At 42.9% G+C, this 27,144-nt stretch overlaps 1 protein-coding gene across 2 annotated transcripts in view; it reads left to right on the forward strand.

Annotated features, from left to right (window-relative positions):
- The window catches only part of coro1cb (coronin, actin binding protein, 1Cb), a 198,441-nt gene that overhangs the window by 58,254 nt on the left and 113,043 nt on the right, over positions 1-27,144 (forward strand). The window lies entirely within an intron of this gene.

Here is a 27,144-nt window from a genome sequence, read left to right on the forward strand (position 1 = left end):
TGAACAGTACTCTTAACGTAAAATGCCCTGAGGCTACTGAGAGCATAAACTCTGCGCCCCTCAAACAGGGGAAGGAGGCAAAATTTGTAATGGCTTCTCCCAATCACCCAGTTTGTGTAGATGTTGGGCGAGGATCAGATTGGGTGATGCTCCTTGATTTTAAATAGTTGATCTTCATGAATTGTCACCTCGTGCAATGGATCAATAGATTTGAGTTCTCAACAGTGTTTTAATGTTTCCTAAAGCCTGGAACAAAATGAGAGGAGGTGGGTCTGAGTGGTTCCATTATAAGTTTAGATTTAATTTACCTTGTTTCGAGCTGTTTTTGGTTTTGAAACAGTGTGAGGTTGTTTGTGTTGGTAGCAATGTGAACAGATGCATAGAAATGTTGAGCATTCTTTTCATGTTATCTGCTAGCAGGGAATTCTCTTCTGTCTTGTCTGCCTGGGCAAGCTCTGCTTTAACGCTTGAAAGCTACAAAAATTTAAGGTTGCATGTGGTTTTTTGTGCTTGCCATGACTGGGGGGTGCTGTTAGGGAGTGGAGAGAGAAAGTTGAAATAGTTTGTCTGTCTTGCCTGAACTAGTCTGTTGCAAAATAACTTGACATTCAAGAATTTTTTTTAAAAAAGTACTGAGGGAGAAGTCATATCCTGAGAAGAGGACAAAGTGCTGAGTCTCCAACCTATTGATCCAATGTGTTCAGCTACATTTTGCAGTGGATTCATTGCCATGGGAGACTATATTCACCAAAGCATTAACTGAGCTTAGTGGGTGGTTAATTCCATACATTTACTACACTGGGAGAGGGAACCTAATTGCACCAGTCTTATTCAAGACTGGTCAATTCTGCGCACAGTTTTATTTGGTGTAAATGATACCAGAACTGAGAGGTTACACTGATCAGGGAAGATTGAACAGGTTGTGGCTCTCTTTAGAAGAGAGAAGACCGAGGGAAGGCCTGATGGAGATCTTCAAGATTATAAGAGGATTTGATAGGGTAGACAAAGATGTTTCCACTTGCAGGGAAGACCAGAGCTAGGGGCCATAAATATAAGTTAGTCACTAATAAATTCGAGTGTGGTTCAAATGTGGAACTTGCTACCACAGAGAGTAGTTGAGGTGAATGGCATAGGTGCATTTAAGCGATAGCTAGATGTACACATGAGGGAGAAAGGAATAGAAAGGATATGTTGATGGGGTTAGATGAAGAAGGGTAGGAGGAAGCTTATGTGGAGCATAAACACCGGCATGAACCAGCTGGGCTGAATGGCCTGTTTCTGTATTGGAAATATGTTTGAACCTGGTTAGTGGGCTGCAGGTTTTTTTTGTCAGCTGGGTGTCTTGACGTGTAGGAATGACTTGACATCCAAACCAAACTGAGAAATACATGAGTACATTATAGCCACCAGTGCTCCTAATGAGTATGTATTCAAATCCAAGAGTTGAGTCCTGCTTTCTGTTGACTGTTCTCCAGTTATCAATAGAATGAAAGTGAGTAACTTATAAAATATGAATATCAACTTGGGCACAAAATGCTTTAGATAAGTTGCAATGTTGTTGGGTGTGACAAGCATAGGAGCCCCTGAAAGTGGCAGCACTAAGTTTTTGGAGACTTGCTGATTCAAGTTAAACACACAATTGACTTTCTACAATTGGTTATGTAGTTGGAGATTCTGTTGAAAAAAAAATACTGTCTTGGTAATGAGGCAGAAGAAATGCCTTTTCAGTTAAAACCATTATCTTTGGATTATGGGGAGTATTAGATGACATTCTGTGCTGCTTCAATTTCATCCTTTCACTTGGGACCACTGCAGGGTAGCAACTGGGGACCGACTTGAATTTTTTTTTTACCACCAATGAGTGTGGAACTGTGAGCATGCAAAAAAAAAACCAGTTGGTCCGTCAAGCCTGTCCTGTCCACTATCTAACCCTCTTCTCCTTCCCATAACTATGAAACCTGATGACTTAAAACTGGACTGTGAGGTACTGACAACTCTAGATTCAGTCACTAGCCTGCACTGTGTTAGCTTATGTCAGTTGTGGGAGGAGGGGTGGGGTGTGCAATGGAAGTCTTACAATGGGCCTTGAGGATCTTGGGTTAATGAGACCACTTACTCTTTAAACCAGTTTGCATGTACTGTCAGTCCCTTGTGTCAGCAGACAGCTTTAATGACCTTTTTATAAGCTTTCTCATTGCCAATTTTTCTGTCTCCCCTCCTGTTCCTGCAGGCATTGACTCCTTGCTGAGAGATTAGATTAGAGATACAGCACTGAAACAGGCCCTTCAGCCCACCGAGTCTGTGCCGAACATCAACCACCCATTTATACTAATCCTACACTAATCCCATATTGCTACCAAACATCCCCACCTGTCCCTATATTTCCCTACCACCTACCTACACTGGTGACAATTTATAATGGCCAATTTACCTATCAACCTGTAAGTCTTTTGGCTTGTGGGAGGAAACCGGAGCACCCGGAGAAAACCCACGCAGACACAGGGAGAACTTGCAAACTCCACACAGGCAGTATCTGGAATCGAACCCGGGTCCCTGGAGCTGTGAGGCTGCGGTGCTAACCACTGCGCCACTGTGCCGCCCAATGTCCTGTGCCTCATCAACAGTTATTAGTGAGCATTAATTGAGTTTTGGCAGGCTATTTCACTGTATAGGACGTCACAAGTAGTCCAATCTAGTCCTCCCTAGATGTGTCATTCTGATAGGGATCCTGTCAGAGTAGGGACCACAGCCTTTACTACCTCCCACTGTCCTTGCCCTAATGCAGGATACAAAGGTCCAGCTGCATTGAAGTAACTCTTCACAGACTGGGGATGAAGTCTTGAGGCTTTCCTGATCTGCATAGCTTAGTTACTCATTGGATGAAGTCTCTAAATTCTTGCAGGAGCCCATATACCACTATATCTTGTAAAGTTCTGGTCTTCAGTAGAAGAGTAGAATGTGGAAACTGTTGCCTAAAAAACTAGCAGCAATGAAGTTCCAGTCAAATGTTTTGCAGCATGTGTGTATATATTATGTAACAACTTGCATTTAATGTTATTAAACATCCCAAGGTGCTTCATAGGAGCATTATCAAACAAAATTTGACACCAAGCCACATGAGGTATTAAGGCTGGCGACCAAAAGCTTGGTTAAAGAGGTAGGTTTGAAGGAGCATCTCAGAGGAAGAGAGCGTAAGCCTGGGGTGTTTAGGCAGGGAGTTCCAGAGCTTCGGGCCTAGGCAGCTAAGGCACAGCGGCCAATGGAGTGATAAAAAATCGGGGATGGGGAAGAGGCCAGAATTGTAGTGCAGGGAGGTGAGTTGCAGGAGCTGGGGATGTTGGAGACTGGGGAGGGTAGGGTCGTGATTTACAATTGACTTGCATAACCCAGTTTGTATTAGTGGTCTGCATGGCACTTGACCTAAATCAAGGAAACTTGGTTAGTGTTGCCAGCAGGACTTGTCTTACAATGTTAATTGGATGAATTCCAAGCACCATTGCACTTAACAATGGGAGAATTGCTTGCACTGGAAGCAGCAGAAATGAGACAAACTTCTATCATTTTTTGCTCTTTTACCTAATTCTTAGGATTGTTACTGGCCTCAGCATGCCTTCCACAGTAGATTAAATTTGGTAATGTATTACAAAAGCCAGAAAAACTGGCAGTGAATTGAAGCCAACAATTCAGGCTGGAGATTCTGTTGAGATTAATGACTTGAACTTTGCTTTTATGCTTTGATTTGAGCAGAACCCACTCCATTGTCTTGCTGCTTTCTCAGTATTCCATTTTAGACCTTTGGACTGAGAGGTTATTCATTATTGACTGTTGCAGGTGAACAGTTCTGCTATGGCTCACAAATTTATAGCCTGTGGCAGATGGTTTTCAGTGGGAAGCAGAAGGCACTGAAGCTGACTATTGCATGCTGCAAATATTCAACAGGTCTGGCAGCACCTGTGAAGAGAGAAACAGAGTTCGCATTTCAAGTCTGTCACTTTTCATCTGTTCTGATGAAGGGTCACAGATCTGAAACGTTAACGCTGTTTCTCTCTCCACAGATGCTGCTGGACCTGCTATTTCCAGCACTTTGTTTTTATTTGATTTCCAGCATCTGCAGTATTTTTCTTCTGTTTCCTGCTGCATATTGACCTTCATTATAAAGTGTACATAATTCTTTAACAGGCTATTTTTTGGTAAAATATCTCAGTAGCAATAGATGGAGAATGAGCATCACTTGGGATGATCCATTCGGAAGATGTAGAATTAGTAATTTTTATTCATGGGGTATGGGCATCGCAGGCTAAGCCAGCATTTATTGCCCATCCCTAATTGCCCTTGAGAAGGTGATGGTGAGCTGCTGCCTTCAGCTGCTGCAGTCCTTGGGATGTAGGTATGCCAACAGTGCTGTTCGGAAGCGAATTTCAGGATTTTGACCCAGCAATATTGAAGGAACGGCGATTATAGTTCCAAGTCAGGATGGTGTGTGGCTTGGAGGGGAACTTGCAGATGGTGGTGGTTCCATGCATCTGCTGCCCTTGGTTTTCTAAGTGGTATAAGTTGCGGGTTTGGAAGGAGCCTTGGTGAGTTGCTGCAGAGCATTTTGTAGATGGTACACACTGCTGCCACTGTGTCAATGGTGAAGGGAGTGAATGTTCAAGGTGGTTTATAGGGTGCCAATCAAGCTGGCTACTTTGTCCTATATGGTGTCAAGCTTCTTGAGTGTTGTTGGAGCTGCACCCATCCAGGCAAGAAGAGTGTGTTACATAACACTCCTGACTTGTGCCTTACAGATGGTGGACAGGCATTGGGGAATCAGGAGGTGAGTTACTCGCCACAGAATTCCCAGTCTCTGACCTGCACATGTAGCCTCAGTATTTATACGGCTGGTCCAGTACAGTTTCTGGTCAATGGTAAGCTCCAGGATGTTGGTTGGCGGGGGGGGAGGGGGGGGTGTTCAGCGATGATAATGCCATTGAACATCAAGGGGAGATGGTTAGATTCTCTCATGGGAGATGCTCATTGCCTGGCACTTGTGTGGCACGGATGTTACTTGCCACTTATCAGCCCAAGCCTGGATGTTGTCCAGGTCTTGCTGCATCTGGACACTGGCTGCTTCGCTATCTGAGTCGCAAATAGTGCTGAACATTGTGCAGTCATCAGCGAACATTCCCACTTCTGACATTATGATGGAGGGAAGGTCATTGAAGAAGCAGCTGAAGATGGTTGGGCCGAGGACATTACCCTGAGGAACTCCTGCAGTGATGTCTTGGGACTGAGATGATTGACCTCCAACAACAACCATCTTCCTTTGTGCTAGGTATGACTCCCATTGACTTCAGTTTTGCTGGGGCTCCTTGATGCCATACTCATCGACTGTCCTTGACATCAAGGTAGCATTTGACTGTCAAATCACCTCTGGAGTTCAGCTCTTTTGTCTATGTTTGGGCCAGGGCTGTAATGAGGTCAGGAGCTGAGTGGCCCTGGCGGAACCCAAACTGACATCAGTGAGCAGGTTATTGCCGAGCAAATGCCGTTTGGTAGCACTGTCGACAACCCCTTTCATCACTTTCCTGCTGATCGAGAGTAGACTAATAGGGTGGTAATTATCCTGCTTTTTGCGTACAGGACATACCTTGGCAATTTTCCATATTTCTGGGTAGATGCCAGTGTTGTAGCTGTACTGGAACAGCTTGGCTGGGGGTGCGGCTAGTTCTGGAGCACACGTTTTCAATTCTATTGCCAGAATGTTGTCAGGATCCATAACCTTTGCAGTATCCAGTGCCTTCATCCATTTCTTGATATCATGTGGAGCGAATCGGATTGTCTACAGACAAGCATCTGTGATGCTGGGGACGTCGGGCGGAGGCTGAGATGGATCATTCACTCAGCACTTTTTCCTGAAGATGAATGTAAATGCTTCAGCCTTGTCTTTTGCAATGATGTGCTGGGCTCCCCTATTGTTAAGGCAATTTGTGGAGCCTCCTTCTCCTGTTATTTATTTGTCTACTACCATTCAGGACTGCAGAGCTTGGAACTGACCCGTTGGTTGTGTGATTGCTTAGGCCAGTCTGTCACGTGCTGCTTCTGCTGTTTGGCATGCAAATAATCCTGTGTTGCAGCTTCACCAGGCTAATGCCTCATTCAGCTTTGTCTGGTGCTGCTGCTGGCACACCCTCCTATCTATGTTGAACGAGGGTTGGTCCCCTGGCTTGATGGTAATGCTAGAGTGCGGGACATGTTGGGCCATGAGGTTACAGATTGTGGTTGGTTGCTGTTGCTGATGGCCCATAGTGCCTCATGGATGTCCAGTTTTGAGTTGCTGGATCTGTTTGAAATCTATCTCATTTAGCACGGTGGTAGCACCACACAACATGATGGGCATCCTCAATGTCTCCACAAGGACTGTGCAGTGGGCACTCCTACTACCAATACTGTAATGGACAGATGCATCTGCGACGAGTAGATTGGTGAGGACAAGGTCAAGTAGGTTTTTCCCTCTTGGTTCCTCACCAACTGCTGCAGACCCAGTCTAGCAGCTGTGTCCTTTAGAACTAGACTGGCTCGATCAGTAGTGGTACTAACAAGCCATTCTTGGTGATGAAGTCTCCCACCCAAAGTACATACTGCGCCCTTTGCACCTTCATTGCTTCCTCCGTAGGAGCACTGATTCATTAGCTGGTGGGGGGGTGGGTGGCGCTGTGGTAGGTGGTGATCAGGAGATTTCCTTGCCCATGTTTGCCCTGATGCCATGAAACTTCATGGGGTGTGGAGTCAGTGTTGAGGATCCCAGGGCAACTCCCTCCGGACTATATACCACTGTGCTGCCACCTCTCGTGGTCTGTCCTGCCAGTGGGTCAGGACATACCCAGTGAGGGTGGTGTCTGGGGCATTGTATGTTATAATTCCGTGAGTATGGCTGTCAGGCTGTTGCTTGACTACTCTATGGGGCAGCTCTCCCAATTTTGGCACAAGCCTCCAGATGTTAGTGAGAAAGACTTTGCAGGGTCGACAAATGGCAAACAGCCCTGTCCATGCCGGGTAGTCCGTCCCTTTCTTCGTAGCGGTTTGATGCAACTGAATATCTTGCTAGGCCATTCAGGGGGCATTTAAGAGTCAACCACATTGCTGTGGGTCTGGAGTTGCATGTAGGCCTTACCGACCAGGTAAGGACAGCTACCGAGGACGTTAAGTGAACCAGATGGGTTTTTCCAACAATTGACAATGGTTTCATGGTCACCATTAGACTAGCTTTCAATTCCAGATGGATTTATTTAATTCAAATTTCACCATCTGTTGTGGAATTTGAATCCATATCCCCAGAGCATTAGCCTAGGCCCCTGGATTACTCCAGTGGCATTAACCCCGCCACCGCCTCATCATTATCCTCACCACCCTTCACTCCCAGTAAACTCGGGGCAGATTTTTAAAGATACCCTCTTGTGTTTTAGCTAATGTCTGATATCCCTTTAAATTAAGTTATTGGTTACTGTTAAATGTAATGACATTTAGAAGACCATTCACAAACAAATCTTAAAATATGGTAGGACAAGTTGAGGCATAAAAAAGCATATAGGATCCTTAGCTTTATAAATAGAAGCATTCAGTACAAAGGCGGAGAAGTTATGCTAAACTTTTATAAATCACTGGATGAGGAACTTCAGTTCAAAATCATGAAGGGTCTGGACAGACTAGATAGGGAGAAACTGTTCCCATTGGCCAAAGGGTCCAGAACCAGAGAACACTGATTTGTGATTGGCAAAAGAACCAGAGATGACATGAAAAACATTTTTACACAGCGAGTGGTTAGGATCTGGAATGCTGTGCCTGAGAGTGTGGTGGAGGCAGATTTAATCGAGGCCTTCAAAAGAGAATTGGACAATTATCTGAAGAGAAAAAAATTGTAGGGCTACAGGGAAAAGGCTGGGGAGTGGGACTAGGTCAGTTGCTCTCGCAAGAGCTGGCACAGACACAGTGGGCTGAATGGCCTCCTTCTGTTCATCATTCTATGGTTTAGAAAGAATAGAGATGGTGGGATTGTTCTCCTTACACCCATAAAGGTTAAGGGGAGACTTAAGAGGTTTTCAAAATTAGATAGAGTAAATGGGCGGCACAGTGGCGCAGTGGTTAGCACCGCAGCCTCACAGCTCCAGCGACCCGGGTTCAATTCTGGGTACTGCCTGTGTGGAGTTTGCAAGTTCTCCCTGTGTCTGCGTGGGTTTCCTCCGGGTGCTCCGGTTTCCTCCCACATGCCAAAGACTTGCTGGTTGGTAGGTTATTTGGCCATTGTAAATTGCCCCTAGTATAGGTAGGTGGTAGGGGAATATAGGGACAGGTGGGGATGTGGTAGGAATATGGAATTAGTGTAGGATTAGTATAAATGGGTGGTTGATGGTCGGCACAGATTCGTTGGGCCAAAGGGCCTGTTTCAGTGCTGTATTTCTAAACTAAACTAAAAAAGGTAATTGGCAAAAGAACCAGAGCAGAGGTGAGATTTCGTTAGACCCTGCACATTATGATCTGGAATGCACTGTTGCAAGGGTAGTAGAAGCAGATTCAGTAGTAACTTTCAAAAGAGAATTGAATGTATATTTGGGAAATAAATATTTGCAGGGCTGTTTGGAAAGAGCATGAAGGTGGGACTGTTTCAAAGACTCACTGGGTTAATGACCTCTATGATTCATTGATTCTGTTGTGTTTTTAAGCAGGCTGGATGCTGCAAACCACTGTAGCATTCCATGCTACTGTATATTTTGAAATCATTTATCACAACAGCAACAATTTGCGTCTAGTGCTTTTAATGTAACAACATCCAAAAGTACTTCACAGGAGTTTTATTGAAAAAAAAGACAGAGCTTCATAGAGATGTTAGTACAAGTGACCAAAAGCTTGGTCAGAGAGGTAGGTTTTGAGAAGTGTTTTAGGGAGAGAGGAGGAGAGGACACAACTGAAGTGTTCGTGCATGAATACAATATAACAGATATGGGTTCGTTTGATAACATCATGCAAGTGTGCAATATCCATTCCTGAGATTGAAAAGTTTTATATGGATTAGGTTGCAGGTACTGCTATACATGTAAAAGATTAAAGATTTCAGTTGCCATTTTTGTTTTGAATTCTTTTAATTCCACACGTCCCCTTTCTGGATTGTTTTTGTCCTGGGCTGTAGTCAGACCTGGAAAAAATTAAAAACTGTGCCATGAGGTGAGTTCAGTAAGAAAACTTTGAGTTAAAGGAAGCTTAAAACAATTAACTGATTTAGATCTGGCTAGAGCAAACGGCTGCATTCAGATCCTGTCTGTCTTGCACTAGTCAGCCAATAACATTAACCATTAAGTATTCTAAAGTTTTCTCTCTTTTTTTAATTCCTATCTTCCTACTTTTGTCAATCCATCAGAAGGTTCAGTTTGAGCAGTGTGACGAGGCACCTGTATTATCTCCCGCTACGCAAAATGGGCAGATAAGGTGGAACAATTATATTCTTAAAGCTGAATGACAAGTAGTATTTCAACATGTCAGTTTAATGCTCTTCTGTTGTAAATGCAGGGATTTGCTTTCATGAGCCTTTGAAACATGTTTTTCAGTAATTTTTAACAAGTAGACATACTTCATATTCTCTGTATGCTTATTATGGTGCATCACTAAAAATATTCAGTTGTGGAAATGAAACTAAATGGCTTTTTAACTGGAGACACCTGTTGGATTTAGATACATAGAAAACTTTTGCAACCAGGGGCCACTTCAGTTTAAGGAACTAAGATTTTGCCAATAAAATGTAGAGATTATAAAGGCCCCTGAAAATGCAATCAAAAATTTTGGTTTAGCAATATCCAGAGGGCAACGAACCAGAATGATCTGATCTCAAATTCTGAAGTTCTGTTTTCAGTCTTGTACCCAATGCAACCTTACAGTACTGCTAGAGAGATTTAGATTGTAACATCACTAATAATTTGTAGCAGCAATTGGCATGGTTGCTCACTATAACGTCATGTAAATAAGGCAGGATCTCAAACCCTCCGTAAGCATTTTGGGTAAATGTTCTTGGAGTACATGGCTTTTTATTCTTCACCAATCTTCTCTCCTGAAGGTGGTGCTGGAATAGGGTTCCAAGAATTATCCCACTTTAAGCCAAATAACCATTCATAGATAAGCCTTGTGGGTGAGTGTTGGCAGGTCATTTGGCCAGGGGCAGAGGATAGGGTATTGGAGCCAAGTCTGATCTTACCCTGCCTGGATGTTTGCCTGTAGATTTGGGTTGTGCCTAGTTTTTCTGTCCGTCACTCTGATGTGCATCTATCTGTATTTCCTGGATGCCTTTTTGTGTCCCTTGATTTTTCTATCCTGTTCCTGTTGAGATCATCCGCCTCAATATAGACCAGGGATCAAATCTGGGACTTGTGTAATTGTACGAGTCCACTATTCTCTCGTAAAAACCTGTTGGTTTTAAGTTGAATTTGTGGAAATGCCGCAGTGGTCTCAAGAACACAAGAAATAGCAACAGGAGTAGACCATATGGCCCATTGAGCCTGCCCTGACATTCAAAACGATCATGGCTGATCTTAGAATTCAGCGCCACTTTCCCGCTGACTTGCCAAATCCCTTGATTCCCTGAGAGACCAAAAGTCTTTCTATCATATCCTTAAATGTATTCGATAATGGAGCATCCACAAACCTCTGGGGTAGAGAATTCCAAAGATTCACAAACCTTTGAGTGAAGTAATTTCTCATCTCAGTCCTAAATGATCGACCCCTTATCCTGAGATTGTGCCCGTGTTTGAGATTCCCTGACCAGTGGAAACTTTTATTTATTTTTTTTTAATTTTAGTTATACAGCACTGAAACAGGCCCTTCGGCCCACCGAGTCTGTGCCAACCAACAACCACCCATTTATACTAATCCTACAGTAATCCCATATTCCCTACCATTCTCCTACCACTTACCTACACTAGGGGCAATTTACAATGGCCAATTTACCTATCAACCTGCAAGTCTTTGGCTGTGGGAGGAAACCGGAGCACCTGGCGGAAACCCACGCAGTCACGGAGAACTTGCAAACACCACACAGGCAGCACCCAGAACTGAACCCAGGTTGCTGGAGCTGTGAGGCTGCGGTGCTAACCACTGCGCCGCCCAAATAATCTGTGTGTAACCTGTGTAGCCCCTTTAGAATCTTATGTTTCAATGAGATCAGCTCTCATTCTTCTAAACTCCAGAGAATACAGGCCCACTTTACTTAGCCTCTCATCATAGGACACCCTCATCCCAGGGACAAATCTAGTGAACCTTCGGTGTACCACCTCCAATGCAAGTATATCCTTTCTTAAATGGAGAGACCAAAACGGCACACAGTATTCCAGATGTGGTCTCGCTGAAACCTTGTACAATTGTAGAAATGCTTCCTTCCTTCTGTACTCCAATCCACTTGCAATAAAAGCCAACATGCCATTTGCCTTCCTAATTGCTTGCTGTACCGAAATGTTAACTTGCTGTGTTTCTTGTACAAGCATACCAAGTCTCTCTGAACATCAACACTTACAAGTTTCACGCCTTATAAAAAATATTTAGAGGCTCTTCCTGGATTATGGGGAGGGTGCATGACCGGTTTAGGGATTGTTTCTTTAGTCTTGTCATTAGTTGGGAAGTATTGGATAGTTGGCGACCTTTTTTTGAGCAAAATGTTAGAAAAGAGTTTTAAAGTAAAGCATATTTGCACACCTTCTTTTTTTTTAAAAAAAAGGCTAAGGTCGTTAAAATGCTAATTTCTCCGTCTCTAATTACTTAAGCACCTCACGCACTTGGCTTTAGGGTGTTTTTGATCCCCTGTGCTCAACAGTAGTTGTCGGGCAGGCTTTCTCCTGGTTTCAAGCAGAAATTTGAGATGCTCAACTATGAACAGTTTCAGACGTTTGAAGGAGGGAGGGTAGTCATCAAGTCAAGTCAAGTAAGATGACCAATTGATATGAGGAAGCCTAGCATATACTTTTTTTTTTGCAGAAGTGCCCTGATTTTGATTAAGTTCAATTATAATGGTTAATTATCAGCAAGTGAACAGATTATCAAAATTATAAGTGTACAGAATTCGAGGAAATCTATAATATAAGTTAGCAATTGGTTGGGAGGTGGGAAACAGCGTAGGGATAAAATTAATGTTCTCTGGGATGTGACCCTTGGTGTTCTGGGGCTTCACCTTTTCACCATATTAGAATTAGAGCATTACAGCGCAGTACAGGCCCTTCAGCCCTCGATGTTGCGCCGACCTGTGAAACCATCTGACCTACACTATTCCATTTTCATCCATATGTCAATCCAATGACCACTTAAATGCCCTTAAAGTTGGCGAGTCGACTACTGCTGCAGGCAGGGCGTTCCACGCCCCTACTACTCTCTGAGTAAAGAAACTACCTTTGACATCTGTCCTATATCTATCACCCCTCAACTTAAAGCTATGTCCCCTCGTGTTTGCCATCACCATCCGAGGAAAAAGACTCTCACTATCCACCCTATCTAACCCTCTGATTATCTTATATGTCTCTATTAAGTCACCTCTCCTCCTCCTTCTCTCCAACGAAAACAACCTCAAGTCCCTCAGCCTTTCCTCGTAAGACCTTCCCTCCATACCAGGCAACATCCTAGTAAATCTCCTCTGCACCCTTTCCAAAGCTTCCACATCCTTCCTATAATGCGGTGACCAGAACTGCACGCAATACTCCAGGTGCGACCTCACCAGAGTTTTGTTGTAATGACTTGGATAAAGAAATAGAGAACTGCTGTTTGCAGATGACGCTGTCAGACACAGGTAGTTGTGCAGCTGGGAGAAAATTACAAAGGGACATAGATAAGTGGGCAAAGCTGTAGCAAATGGATTTCCGTGTGGGAAGTGAGAGATCATCCACTTTCGATCTGAGACAAATCAGAATTTCTTTTGTAATAGAGAGACTGAGCGCTGTGGAGGAACAAAGGAATTTGGGTTTTAATGTATATAAATCACAAAACTAGTGCACAACTATGAAGTAACCAAAAAGGCAAATACCATGTTGGACTTGTCTCAAAGGGAGCTGGGATTCAACATTGAGGAAGTTTTCCTTCAGTTAAACAGAGCATGAATGTGGCTTGTATTCCCTTGAGTTTAGAAGGTAGATTTTAATTAAGATCTTTAAAATGATAAAAGGATTCAATAGAATAGTTACAGAAACTGTTTCCTCTGAGAATCCAGAACAAGGGGACACAATCTTGATTAGAGGTAGGCCAGTCGGGAGCGAAATCAGGAAGCATTTTTTTCACACACAAGGTAATAGAAATCAGGAGCACTCCCACAAAAGGCTGTGGATGCTTGGTCAATTCAAATGTACAAAGCTGAGTGATAGATTTTTGCTGGATAGAAGTACCAAGGGATATGGAGCCAAGATCTGATTGGCTGGCTGAACACTTGATGAGCTGAGTGGCCTATTGGTGTTCCTATGTTCCTATTCCTATGTAAATAAAGTAGCTTAAAGAATTTGTGTGTCTGGTACTTTCGCAGCCCGCCTTCGAAATGATTGCACTGCGTGGGATTCTTACTGTTCAGTTTTTCTTTTTGAAGAGTGCTATGAACAATTCAAAACAAAAAAAAATCCAGATTCCAACTTTCAACTATGGAGATATATTTTCAGATGTGTTCCATATAAACTTTATTTTTCCATTTCCAACCCTATCCACGACTGCCTGATCTTCAGCACTCTACAACTGTAGCACATGCTGCACCTCTCCGTTGTTCAGGACCTCCAAATGCTTCCATGTGAGACAGCAGTTGACATTCTCCACTACCCCCCCCCCCCACCCTGGCCCCATGTAGTGCGTGACATTTGCTGCTTGAAGTGCCATTTACTGTACAATGGGAAGATCAAAGACAGACAGGACAATCTCATTGCTGGCTACCTCCATTCTGTCTGCAGGTTCTGATTGCATGATCCACCTGTGAAACCTTAAATTGTCCTACCACATCACATGAAATAATCACATGTCCAGAATTTTTATTTCTTATTTCCAGCATCCACAGTTTTGTTCTGATGAAGCTCTACACCTGAAGTGTTAACCCATCTCTAACATTTCAATTTCTTGCCACTGTATGTAGGTAGTTAGAAGTGGAGTTTGCTTGGCATAGAAATAATACTTTGTAGTGTCAGATGTAAAGCTGCTGTTAGTCTCCAGCATGCCCAATGGCCAGAAGTTATGTTTCATCTTTTCAGTTCCAAATAATATTGTTAGAGAGAGCCTGAACTTTTGCATTTAACAGGTGTGAACATGACCCACCTGCAGATCATTCGGTCTGGAAATGGTTCTGTCGGAGAAAATATTTCTCTTTTTGGATGTTTCCGCTTGATGACATTCTGTCAGGGTTCTAATGAAACATTAACTGTTTCTCTCTACTGATGCTGCCAGACCTGATGATTATTTCCAGCATTTTCTGTTTTTATTTCAGGTTTCCAGCATCTGTACTATTTTGCTTTTGTATTACTTATTAATATTTTGCTTCTTAATTTACAAGACAATACCTGAATCATTTTTGTTATGGTTGATTGTCCCTTTACCTGTAGTTGCAGGATCTCACCAGACTGTTTTGTCTCTAGAGCATGATGGAATAATGACATGCTCTATCACTTTTTTTCTTGGAGAAATACTGGGTTTCAAATTTGTGAGTGGGGGAAAAAAAACAAAAATTGCTTCAACCAGACATTCTTCCCAGAGGAAGTCATTTCTGAACAAAATAACTTGAATCCTGCTCTGCAAGCGCACACACTGCCGGCTTGAACAATTCAGTAAATTGGACTCTTCCTGTATTTAATCCCAGGCAGGATATGTTTCCTTTGGAAGGAGGGGCTTCTGAGCTTTAGTTCAGCACTACAGTTGTTGTCTTAAAATAGTTCTTGGGTGTGGGGGGAGGGGTAGGGGGTGAAAGGAGATGACATTAGCTCTTAACTGGAAGAGAGCTGGTTTTGATGCAGATGAATCACTGGAGACCAGGGCACTGTGCTATGTCAAATCCATTCTTTATTGCATGGCATTTTACTTTTGGATACTGTGTTCTGCAATTTGTAATTGGATCACTTGATGTTTAACAATTGAATAAGCAAAATCTTTTTTATTACAAATTTTTTCTGTATTTTTAGCACTGTTCCCTGCTGTCCTGTCTGCTGTCTATCCCTCAATCAAGTTTCATCGTTTATCTTTGCTGTTTTCGGGAACCTATCTTGTCTAAGTTGGCTGCAATGTTTCCTTATATTACAGCAGTGACAACCTAAAAGTATTTGGCTGTAAAGTGCTTTGGGATGTCCTGAGGTTGTAAATGGCACTAAAATAATTTTCATTCCATAAACCCCACTACCCTCACTTCCAGTTTGCACAAGAAGCTCATGGACTTCCCTGTCATAGCAACCAGAGCAGGTCATTCAGCCACTTGAACTAGTTATGCCATTCAGTTAGTTTATGGGTGCTCTGTACATCAATGCCATTTATCTGGCTTCGATCCATACCCATTAGAACCCTTACCTAACAAAAGATCTGTCAATCTCGGTCTTGAAAGTTTGAATTGACCCTCTATCCAAGGACTTTTGGGAGGGAGTTCCAGATTTCTACTATCCTTGGTGTGAAAAAATGCATCATGATTTCACTCCTGAATAACCTGCCTTTTTAATTTTATGGTTGTGCCCCCTTGTTCTGAATTCCCCTACAAGAGAAAATAGTTTCTCTGTGTCTACTCCATCAAATCTTTTAACGAGTTTAAACCCCTCGATTAGATCACTCCTCAATCTTCTTAACTCAAGTAGAATGCAAGCCAAATTTATGCAACCTCAAAATTTAACTCTTTAAGCCCCAGTATCAAACCAAAACGTCTGCTCAGGTTCCCTTGTGGCCTACTCTCTCCCTCCTTCCTAATCCTCTCTCCGGGCTCACCTTGTCCTTGAGAACCTACCTTTTTTGCTCCCTTTACCCCATTCTTACTAAACTGCTGGCCAACTCCCATGCCAGCTGACATTGTAAATGTTTGTCAGATACTGGCCCCTCCCTTTCAAAACTATCATCATGACTCTGACTCTACCCCTCCTTATGAAAAGAAATGAGCTTTGACCCCTCTGCTGTTGTAAACTACCACTACTTATCTCTCTCTTCTCAAGTCCTTGGTTGCCTCCACACTTGCCTCTGGAGTCACACCAAAATTTATCCTTGGCTCCTCCTTCCTGATCTACCCACTGCCTCTTGGAGAAACAATCAGCAGACATGGGGGGTCAGCTGTCAAGTATGCGATTAACACCCAGCTCTACTTCTACCACCTCATTGTCGATATTCGTTATTCGGCAAGTCCCAATTTCCTCCAACATAACATTGGGAAAATCAAAGCCAACGTCTTTAGCCCCAACCACAAGCCATGTAACCATACCATTGATTTCATCTCCCTCCCCAGCCATTGTCACAAGTTGAAGCAATTTCAGTATCCTACTCAACCCCCAAGTTGGATTCCTCACCCCATATTCTCTCTACTGCAAACACTGTTTCCACCGTCATTAACATTGTATGCTTCAACCCCTACCACAGCCCATCTGCAGAAAACTATATCTGCCACTTACAGACTCGACTGTGGCAATGCTTTCATCCTCCTCTTCAAATCCCTTTATACCCTTGTCTTTCACTTCCAGCACTACAACCTGCAACCTCCTATCCTGGCCCCAGTGCTATGTTGCTTCAGTTTTGACCTGATATGAATCTTCCCCATCCTTCATACTACCATTGACTGGTTTTCCTTCAGCTACCTGGTCCCCCTGTTGGCATTCTCTCCTTAAGCCCCTTACCTCTTCATCTCACTCTCTTACTTTTAAGACCCTTCTTAAAACCCACTTATGACTAAGCTTTTGGTTACTACTTTTCATATCTTTCTTTGGCTTGGCATCCATGTTTGTTCTGCTTCTGTGTAGAGCTTTGAAGTTTTTCTACCCCACATAAATGCTACTCCCTTTCACTAGTTTGTTTCTCTCCCCTTTTCTCTGAGTCATCTGTAAGTTTTTCTTCAGCCAGGAGAAACAGGACTAAGTACCTTAATGGCTTCTTGTGTATATCCTGGATTTGATTTTCTGAGGCTATTGGGGTCTTATCACTAAGAATTGTTCTATCTATGGTCCTTCATAGATTGTTGGGTGTGATCACAGATTTATGTCAAGTCATGGTTGAACTTTGTATTGAATTCATGTAACCTGTTTGTGCAGTATGGATTGATGATTTTTTTTTGATTCGATTTGTAAATGGTCTTGGGTGTGTCTAATTGTGCAATGCCATCCAGAGCGCAACAGGGTCTTGGGCTCATGAATCTACTTATTCATTGACCGACTCTAGTCTCCATTTAACTATTGCTTCTTGGCCTTTTGTGGATGATTAGGTTTCTTTAAGATAGTTTAGCTTCAGGCTGCAGTTCTAAACCAGTGGATTATCAAGTGTTGCTGGGGAGCAAAGTGAGTTTTTTAAAAATTTTATGTGATGTGGACATCACTGACATTTGTTGCCCATCCCTAATTCCCTTGACAACTGAGTAGTTTGTTTAAGGCAGTTAAGGGTCAGCCACATTGCTGTGACTCTGGAGTCACATGTAAGCCAGACCAGGTAAGGAAAGCAGGTTTCCTTCCCGAAAGGACAGTAATGAACCCAATGGGTTTTTAGAGCAATTGATTGTTTCATGGCACCATTACTGAGACATGCTTTCAATTCCAGATTTTTATTAATTAATTGAATTTAAATTCCACCAGCTGTCATGGGATTTGAACCTGTGTCCCCAGGATATTAGCCAATGCCTCTGGATTACTAGTCCAGTGACATTACCAAAATGCCACCATCTCCCCCTCTAAATGAGTTTAAAAGCTGATTTCTAGTCCACTCAAAGGGAAATCCATATGTTTGTTCAAGGCAAGGAATGTGGGAGGGCAATGTTTAATAAACATACAATGCTGCTTATTAATTGGTTATCTTCTTTTTGGGGAAAAGAGGTTAATTTTATGGGGTTGAGATGCTAATGGACCTGCTGTGTTTCCAGCATTTTGTGTGCATTGTTTTAAAAGGTAAAAGAAAAGAATCAAAGTGTAGCGGAATCTAATGAGCCCATCCAATAAATCCCCAACAGGTTAAGCTACAGCAGGAGCAAATTTAATATTAGAAAACTATATCTACATTGGTACATGTGAGACATTAAAGCCAGAGTGTTTAACTTGTACTGGTCAGGGTTAATTGTGAAGAAAAAACCGAGATACTGCTAGTATTTTTGCTGGAGAAGCGAAGGAAGGTTAGTGGATTTTAGAGGTTTTTGAAATTCAAGGGATTATAGTGGTGAATAGAGAGATGCACTTTATTCTGGGTGGGCAGTCAATTCGACAAGGCCATCCACTTCAAATTATTACATAGGTTTATTTGCATAGAGAATTACAGCATGACGTTCTTTGCCAGAGGACTGGTTGAATCATGCACCATTGCATCCCTTAAGGGAAAATTGTGCAGTTCTACATAAGGCAGAAATGTAAAACCAGGAGTGAGGAAGTATTAATGAAAAAGAGCAGGAACCAGCTATGTTAATGATGCAATGCCTCCTATACGAAGTGTAGCACATAGTTTACTGCCTCACTACCAGACCCAGCCCAGTACAAAGGTGGCCCCAATAGTCAGTTGAGAATCTAGTAGTTCATCGCCTCAATTTTAAAATACTCATTGTTTTCAAGTCCCTCCCATAGCCTTGCCTCTCCCTGTCTCTAACCTCCAGCCCTACAATCTACAGCCCTTCGCGATCTCTGCTCTGAGCTCTTGTGCATCCCTAATTATCATCACTCCCATCATTGGCGGCCATGCCTTGAGCCTGCCTAGGCCCTAAGTTCTGGGATTCCCTTCTTAAACCTTTCCACCTCTTAACCTGTTATCCCTCCTGTAAGACTCTCTTTAAAACCTACCTCTTTGTTCAATCTTTTGATTACCTGTTCTGATATCTCCTTATTTGGCTTGGTGTCTCTTTTTTGTTAGATCAATAATTGTATTATAGCACCTTTAACATAGTCACCCACCAGAACGCTTCACAGGAGAATCATAAAGCAAAATTTGATACGGAGCTGCATAAGGCGATATTAGTGAGGATGGCCAAAAGCTTCGTCCAAGAGGTGGATTTTAAGGAGTGTCTTGTTGGAAGGCGGAGAGGTTTTCGGAGGAAATTCCAGTGTGTAGGACTGAGGCAGCGGAAAGCATAGCTGCAAACAGTGGAGCAATTAAAATTGGGGATGCTCAAGAGGCCAGAATTAGAGGAGAGCAGCTATCTCAAGGTTATAGGATAGGAGTAGATTACAGAGTTAGGGAGGGGCAAAGCCAAGGATGGATTTGAAAATGGGTATGAGAATTTAAAAATTGAAACGTTGCTTAATCAAGAGCCAAGGTAGGTTAGTAAGCACAGGGGCGATCGGTGAACAGGACTAGGTGTGAGTAAGAATGAGCGTAGCAGGGATTTGGATTAACCTTAAGTTTAGGGAAGGTAGAATATGGGAGACCTGCCAGGAGTTCGTTGGAATAGTCAACACTAGAGGGAATAAATGTGTTGATGAGATTTTCAGCAACAGATGAGCCTGAGATAGGTTAATCGCTCCTGTGAAGTATTTTGGCATTTTGCTACATTGAAGACACTATTAAGTTGTAGGTAGAATTGCCTGAGCCCACATTACAATAATACACAAATGTTTATAACCACACTCAAAGGAACATGTCCTGAAAGAACTTGATTTCTCTGCACCCACCTTTTTGGCCAGGTGTCCCTGGCCTTGCACAGCGGACCTTTATTACCCATCTCCAGAATTGTCCATCTAGCCTGTTAGCCCCTCTAGATCTTCTCATTAGGAACTGCAGTCTCATGATATTGGCCATATCACTTTCTCTGCTCCCTTCACTCACTCTAACCTTTTTTCCTCTGAACTTGCAGTACTCTGTTCTCTTAGGTCCAATCCTAACATTCTCATTAAACCTGCTGACAAGAGTGGTGCTGTTGTCTGGTGTCATGACCCTTCATGAGCAGAGCCTGAAAGGCAACGCTCTGACACTTTCTTCTACCTCCCCCAGACCATGACTCTCTCACCAAGCATCGTCATCATTACCAGGACTGTTACTGACCTCATCTCTGGAGATATTCCCTCCATGGCTCCAACCTCATACCTCCCCAACCCCAAACAGCCTGCTTTTACCTCCTTTCCAAGATCCGCAAACATGACTGCCCTGGTAGACACATTGATTTCAGCCTGTTCCTGCCCCACTCCTATCTTGACTGTTTTTCTCCCTATCCAGTCTCTTCCCACCTCAATCCATGACTCTTCCAATGTTCTCCATCATTTTAATGGAGTTTTTCCTGACAGCGCAGAGCCTGCGCAGAGCGATAGCCGACGTCATCAGCGTGTCTGACCGCTTGCCAGTATGTATCCATGCATGCGCGCATCACGTCATTGCCTAATGACATCCCAGTGTTACCTCACCCCTCAATGCTGCGATCGCCGCTTCCGTCCCCTCCAACGGTGCCCTGCTCCCCACCGTCTCAATTGCTGCTTCTCCGCTGCTTCTCTCCGCTCCGTCCTGCAATCACCGCCTCAATCGTCACTTCAGAATGCTTGCCAGGTAGGGAGAGAATGGCGGAATACATGAAGCGGCAGGAGGGAGCAGGGAGAAGATGGGAGCGGGGAAGCGAAGCAGAAGTCGTGGGACGGAGCAGCAAACCGAATGCAGCAATCGCAGGAGGGAGCGGGATACTGTTGGGGGGTGGTGGGAGTGGGGACGTGGCGATAGCTGCCATTGAGGGGTGAGGAGGTTTGGGTTCAATTTTTGTGTTAGATTGAGCAGCGCCCTTTTTATTACAAAAATGATTCCTGACAACGCAGTCGGCCACTGACGTCATCAGGCTGCACCAAGGGACGCACATGCGCAGACGGTATCCTGCTTTCTGCGCGTGTTGCATTCCGACTTGCCAGGACTGATTAGCGCATGCGCTTTGAGTACAGCAATGCAACGCTAACCCATGCGTCAAGCTCCGCTGCTGTTTCCGGCCGCTCCGTTCTCTCTTTTCTCTCCCCCCCCCCCCCCCCCCCCACCCATCTCTCGCTGCTCTCTCCGGCCGCCCCACTGTTTGGCCCACTCCACTCCGCACCCGCCCCGGCCCGCTGGCTTGCTCGCTCTCTCCTTCCGGCCTTTGTGTGCTGCCATGTGTTTAGGTTAGGTTGCCTTCGTGTGATTATTTGAGCAGCACCATCTTTAGTCCTTGCAGCTGCCTGAAGTCTCGGACGGTGACGTTTTCGTGGCACGTGCTGCATTTGCGCATGTGCCACTGCAGCGCCACCTAGTGATAGCATTGTCAGCAAATGCAGCCTTTTATTACTGGCAGTTGCCTGAGATGTTGCAGACAATGACATTTCTGTCAGTTAGGCTGCATTTGTGCATGTGTTAGTACCACGCCACCAAGTGGCTGCGATGTCCGCAAACGCAGCCTCACTTTAAAGTTTCCTGTCCCAGTCTCCTTTTCACCATGGATATCCAATCTCTCGACACCTCCATCCCCACCAAGACAGTCTAAGAGCTCCCTGCTTATTCCTTGACGCCCAACCAGTCCCCATCCACCACCATTTTCTTTTGCATTTGTGCTGGAGGAAACCCTATGAAATGTATTGCTAAGATTTGTGAAAGGTATTTACATTTATCTTTAACTTTTTGTTACTTGCTGTCGTCTTGTTTTGAAGCAGAGCCTTATGGCTAGAGTGGGATTTCACAGGTAGTTCGCGGCCTTCCCATTGTTGGGCTACACCATTGTGGGAAGAATCACAATTGCGCTTGATCCTGTCTGTGTGAATGCATTCCAGTTAGGTCACTGAGTAGTGATCAGGCAGTGGTGACTCACACTGGTAACCTCTAACTTGGCCTAAAGCAGTAGGAGGGAAAATTTGATGTGTACTCTTAATGTTTATGCCAATACGCTGGTAAGTGGGAGGTGCTAGTTTTGCACAACGGCATCAAACCTGAGACTTTCTCTTGGCACCTCCTCAGTTGGTAGCGGTCTTGTTTACCAGCTTGTGGGTTCAATAGAAACTGTAAAGTAGAACCAGCTAAACTTAATGTCATCGAAGAAGAGGACAGTGATGTCACTCCTGAAAGATGTGGGATTTTACAGCACCTTGTCTGAAGACTTGTCTGAACACATCTGTGGGAAGTTTCTCCAAGCTCGAAATCTCAATCTGAGAAGGAGAGGGGATACAGTTCAAACATGTCAGGGAGGGACAGTAGGTTTTGGTGGGAGGTTTTGAGGGTATGAAAGAAAAGAAAGGCCTGCATAGTCATAATGTCCCAATGTGTTTTACAGCCAAAAAGTACTTTTGATGTGTTTTCATGCAGGAAAGTGCAACAGGCATCTTGTACACAAACAAGCTTCCACAACCACAAATGAAGTCAATTACCAGATCATCTGTATTTGCTGTTGGTTGAGGGATAAATGTTGACCAAAATGCTGGAAAGAACTCCCCTGTTGCTCTTTGAATACTGCTGTAGGATAATCTACATCCACCTTAGGGGGCATACGAGGCCTTGGTTTAATGACTCACCTGAAAGATGGTACCTCAGGCAGTGCTGCCGTCCCTCAGTTTTGCACAGAAGTGTCAGTCATGATTTATGTGCTTAATTCTCAGGAATGGGGCTTGACTCCACAACCTTCTGACTCAGGCGACAGCCCTACCATGAGCCACAGCCTCACTTCAGTAATGGTCGTGACACCAGCGAGAGGTGGGCAGCAAGGAGTGTAGGAGGAAAGAACATAAGAAATAGGAGCAGGAGTCATACGGCCCATTGCACCTGCTCTGCCATTCAATAAGATCATAGCTGAACATCTAAATCAACTCCACTTTCCCACACTATCCCATATTCGTTGATTGCCTTAGTACCCAAAAATCTATCTCAATCTTGAGTATATTCAGACTGAGCATCCACAGCCCTCTGGGGTAGAGAATTCCAAAGATTCGCAACCCTGTGGGTGAAAAACATTTCTTCTCATCTCAGTCCTAAATGACTGACCCCTAGTTCTAGACACTCCAACCAGGGATAAAGCATCTCAACGTCGACCCTATTAGCCCCTTAAGAATTTTATGCGCATCAGTGAGATAATCCAGAGGATATAGGCCCAATCTGCTCAGTCTTTCTGCCATCTTATCCCAGCAATCTATTGAAATAAAAGCAAAATACTGCAGATGCTGGTAATCTGAAATAAAAACAAAAAATGCTGGAAATACTCAGCAGATCTGGCAGCATCTGTGGAGAGAGAAGCAGAGTTGACATTTCAGGTCAGTGACCTTTCATCAGAACTCAATCTATTGAACCTTCATTGCATCCCCACTAAGGCAAGCATATCCTTCCTTGGGTAAGGAAACCAAAACTATATGCAGTACTCCAGGTGTGGACTCGCCAAAGCCCTATATAATTGCAGCATAGCTTCCTGACTCCAACCCCTTTGCAATAAAGGTTAACATACCATTTGACTTTCTAACTGCTTGCTGTACCCACATGTTAACTGTGATTTCCCCCAAATGTCTCTGAATACCAACATTTACTACTCTACCTTTTAAAATATATTTTGCTTTTCTGTTCTTCCTACTGTAAGCATGAGTGCTTGCTCCATTACCCAAAAACACCTCGAGAGTCAGATGTCTTGTCCAAACAAGCATTACGAGCATGCAAGGAGAAGTCCTACTCTCTCAAATGATCATAAGGATTCTACTAGTAGAATGTTTGAGCAGTCATTTTATACAGTTTACAGGAGGTTTACTTGACAAGCTGTTTCTTTAATTACATCATCTCCCATCTATTGTCTTCCCTAATCTCCTTCTGCCTTGATTATATTATTCTTCTAGTCAACCTCTCGATTAGGTTATTCATGTGATTCGGGTGTCTCACAGGCAAGCTTTTCTCAAGTTTCAAGGACCCAAGTTATGCCAAGTATCCCATGATTCCCTAAGCCAGTCGCCCCTACACTACCAAAGTGGATAATTACATACTTCACCATATTATATTCCATCTGCCACCTTCTTAACATCACCTTCATCAGTCTATATACCTTTGCAACCTCTTTGTGCCTCGCGGCTTACTTTCCTACCTAGTTTTGCATTATCTATTACACTCGGTCCCTTCATCTAACCCATTGATCTAGATTGTAAATAGCTGAGGCCCAAGCACTGATCCTTGTGGCACTCCACGACTTATACCCTGTCATCCTGGAAATGACCCATTTATTCCTACTGTTTTCTGTCCATTAACCAGTTCCTAATCCATGCTAGTATATGGTCCCATCCCATGAGTCCTTATTTTGTGTAACAACCTCCTGTGTGGCCCCTTATCGAATGCCTTCTGAAAATCCAAATATACTACTTCCACTGCTTCCCTCTTATCGACCCTCAAATAAAAAAAAATCCAATAGATTTGTTGAACATGATTTCCCTTTCATAAAGCCATGTGGCCTCTACCTAATCATATTATGATTTTTCTAAATGCCCTATTATCATGTCCTTAATAGATTCCAGCATTTCCCCGACTTCTGTCAGACTAACTGGCCTCTAGTTTCCTGTTTTCTCTCCCCCTACTTTCTTGAATTCAATTCAGAGGGAGCGTTCTGGAATCGAGGGTATTGTGGAAGATCAAAACCAATGCTCCACTATCTCTACAGCCACCTCTTTTTAAAAACCCTAGGGCGGGGGTCTGTAAACTGTGGCTCTTGAACATCTTACTTGCGGCTCCCAACCTTTTCCAGTTGGATTGCATTAACATGAAAAAAGCTTTAAAAAAATTAAGACAGGAAAAGTAAGCTGTGTTTTTATTGTGGGGATAAAAGGCTAATCATTATGCTGCATTTTACAATGTCAAATGATTATTTTAATGAAAAACCGTAATGCTCTAAATAAACCTGTTCGAGTGCTATAGCTTACATCATTATAAATAATGCCTTTGATTTGAGGAACAGGTTGTTTGTTTCTAATATGGTTGAGACGACAAATTATTCTGAATATGCTATAGAAGCTATTTTTTGTAAAAATCAATAACTGAAAAAGTTGTCTTAATTCTATGCATCTTTTTGATTGTTTTAAAGACTTCACTGACAAAATTATAAGAAAGTCATAAAAAATGATAATTCAGGGATGGGTTGATTTTAATTTTGATCTTTTTTTCTGTTGGTACATAAATCCAACATGTATTTTGTTATATGCAAACTATGCATTCTACCAGAATTTGCCAAGCATTTGGTTTAGAAATGCCAAATGTTCGTCTTGTGGCTCCCAATAGTTAGGCAGATCTTTTTGAAAAGTTGTTTCAGGTTTTAACAAAAAAAACCCTGACCTAGGATGTGGACTATCTGGTCTAGGGATTTGTCAGCTTTTAGTCCCATTTATTTTTCCTTTACTTTCTCACTCTCAGACAATTTGCAATATGTTTGTTGTGTCCTCCACTGTGAAGGCAGACACAATATTTAACTTCGCTACCATTTACTTATTCCCCATTTAGAATTCCATCTGTTTCTGCCTCTAATGGACCCACATTTACTTTTATTCTCTTCCTTTTTACCTACTTGTAAAGTTCTTATCTGTTTTATATTTCTTGCTAGTTTACTATCTTTTTAAAAAATTTCTTGGTCATCCTTTGCTGAGTCCTAAAACCCTCCCAATCCTCAGGCTTACTACTCTTCTAACAACATTGTACGCTTTTAATCTAATACTACCCTTAATTTCTCTAGTTAGCTTGACACTACCACATGTCCACTGGAGTTTTAATTCCTCAAGGGAATGTATATTGAGAATTATGAATTTATTTCTATAAATGTTTGTGCTCTCATCTACTGTTATTTTTTAAATGTATTTCCCAATTTTCTTCATCCCTTATACCTCCGTAACTGGCTTTGTTTAAATTTAGAACCCTAGTTTAAGACTATCTGGGCATAGAAAGAATGGATAGAACAGGAGTATCCAGAGGACCTGGTGTCCTCAAACTGAGTTTGAAGCTGTAGATTCTGTGGGGAAAAAGATGACCTTGGAAAGGACCATCAAATCTAAATGACACCAACAAACAAGATGGCTTGGGAAGGCGGGGAGAGGATTAACAACACCGATAGAAATTTAGTAGTGGTGGGGTGTTCAGTAATTAGAAGGGCTGATATTGTAGGTGTTAATCTCCGCATTGTTTCCCCAGCAAAGTGCTGGAATACGGAAGGTTAGGGAAATCAGTGCATGGCTAAAGGTGTGGTGTTAGGAGGGATTTCCACTTTGGGCATTGCTACCATTTCTGGGAGAAGTGGGAGTTATCCCAAAAGGAAATACAACATCTCAACAGGCAAAATGCTTAATGTACTGGCAAAAGAGTTAAATCAGGAAGTGATGGGGTATTTAAACTAGCTGGGTCCACAAGGATCAGGTAATAGAGAAAGGAAAAAATAGATAATTGTTCAGAAAATAATTTAGCAAGAGGAAAATGGATTGGAGGAATAGGATCAAAAGAACCAATTATAGCATGGGGAACAGACTGAAGTATAGTTAAGGGGTAGTTTGGAGAAAAAGTTATGGGAAAGGGTCTTGTGTTTCTAAATAAGCAACAAAAATAGAGGTTAAACTGCAACTATTGCAATGTGCAGAGTGTTACGACCGAGGCGGGAGTAATGCACTGTTAATTCAGTCCAATTACTCCACAGCATATTAAAGTTTCCCACCTGCCGGAAATTAGCCAAATTAAACACTTTTATTAACCCCCAGGATAAAACCCACCAAACCAGGTATCTTTAAACAACAACAAATTAACTGTTAAATCCTAAACAATACTGAGATAAATCTATGTCAGAAAAGACTTTATAACTTCTTATTCCTCCTAACCCTCATGCGCAGACACATACATTCAAAAACCAACGGTTAACCGATTTTGAAAATGTTTTAAATTAGAGCGGTTTTTTTTTTTTAGGAATAACCAAACAACTGGGTTGTAAGTCCTGGTTGGAAACTTTCCCGGATCAGTGAGGTGTCCCAGAGTTGAATAGTCAGATGCCACTTGAAGTCTCCAGGCAAGTTGATGAACAGTCTGTAATGGATAGGTGTTCAAGGCACTTTGGCTGCAGAA

The sequence above is a fragment of the Heterodontus francisci genome, chromosome 23, assembly GCF_036365525.1.
Source record: "Heterodontus francisci isolate sHetFra1 chromosome 23, sHetFra1.hap1, whole genome shotgun sequence".
Taxonomy (NCBI): Eukaryota; Metazoa; Chordata; class Chondrichthyes; order Heterodontiformes; family Heterodontidae; genus Heterodontus; species Heterodontus francisci.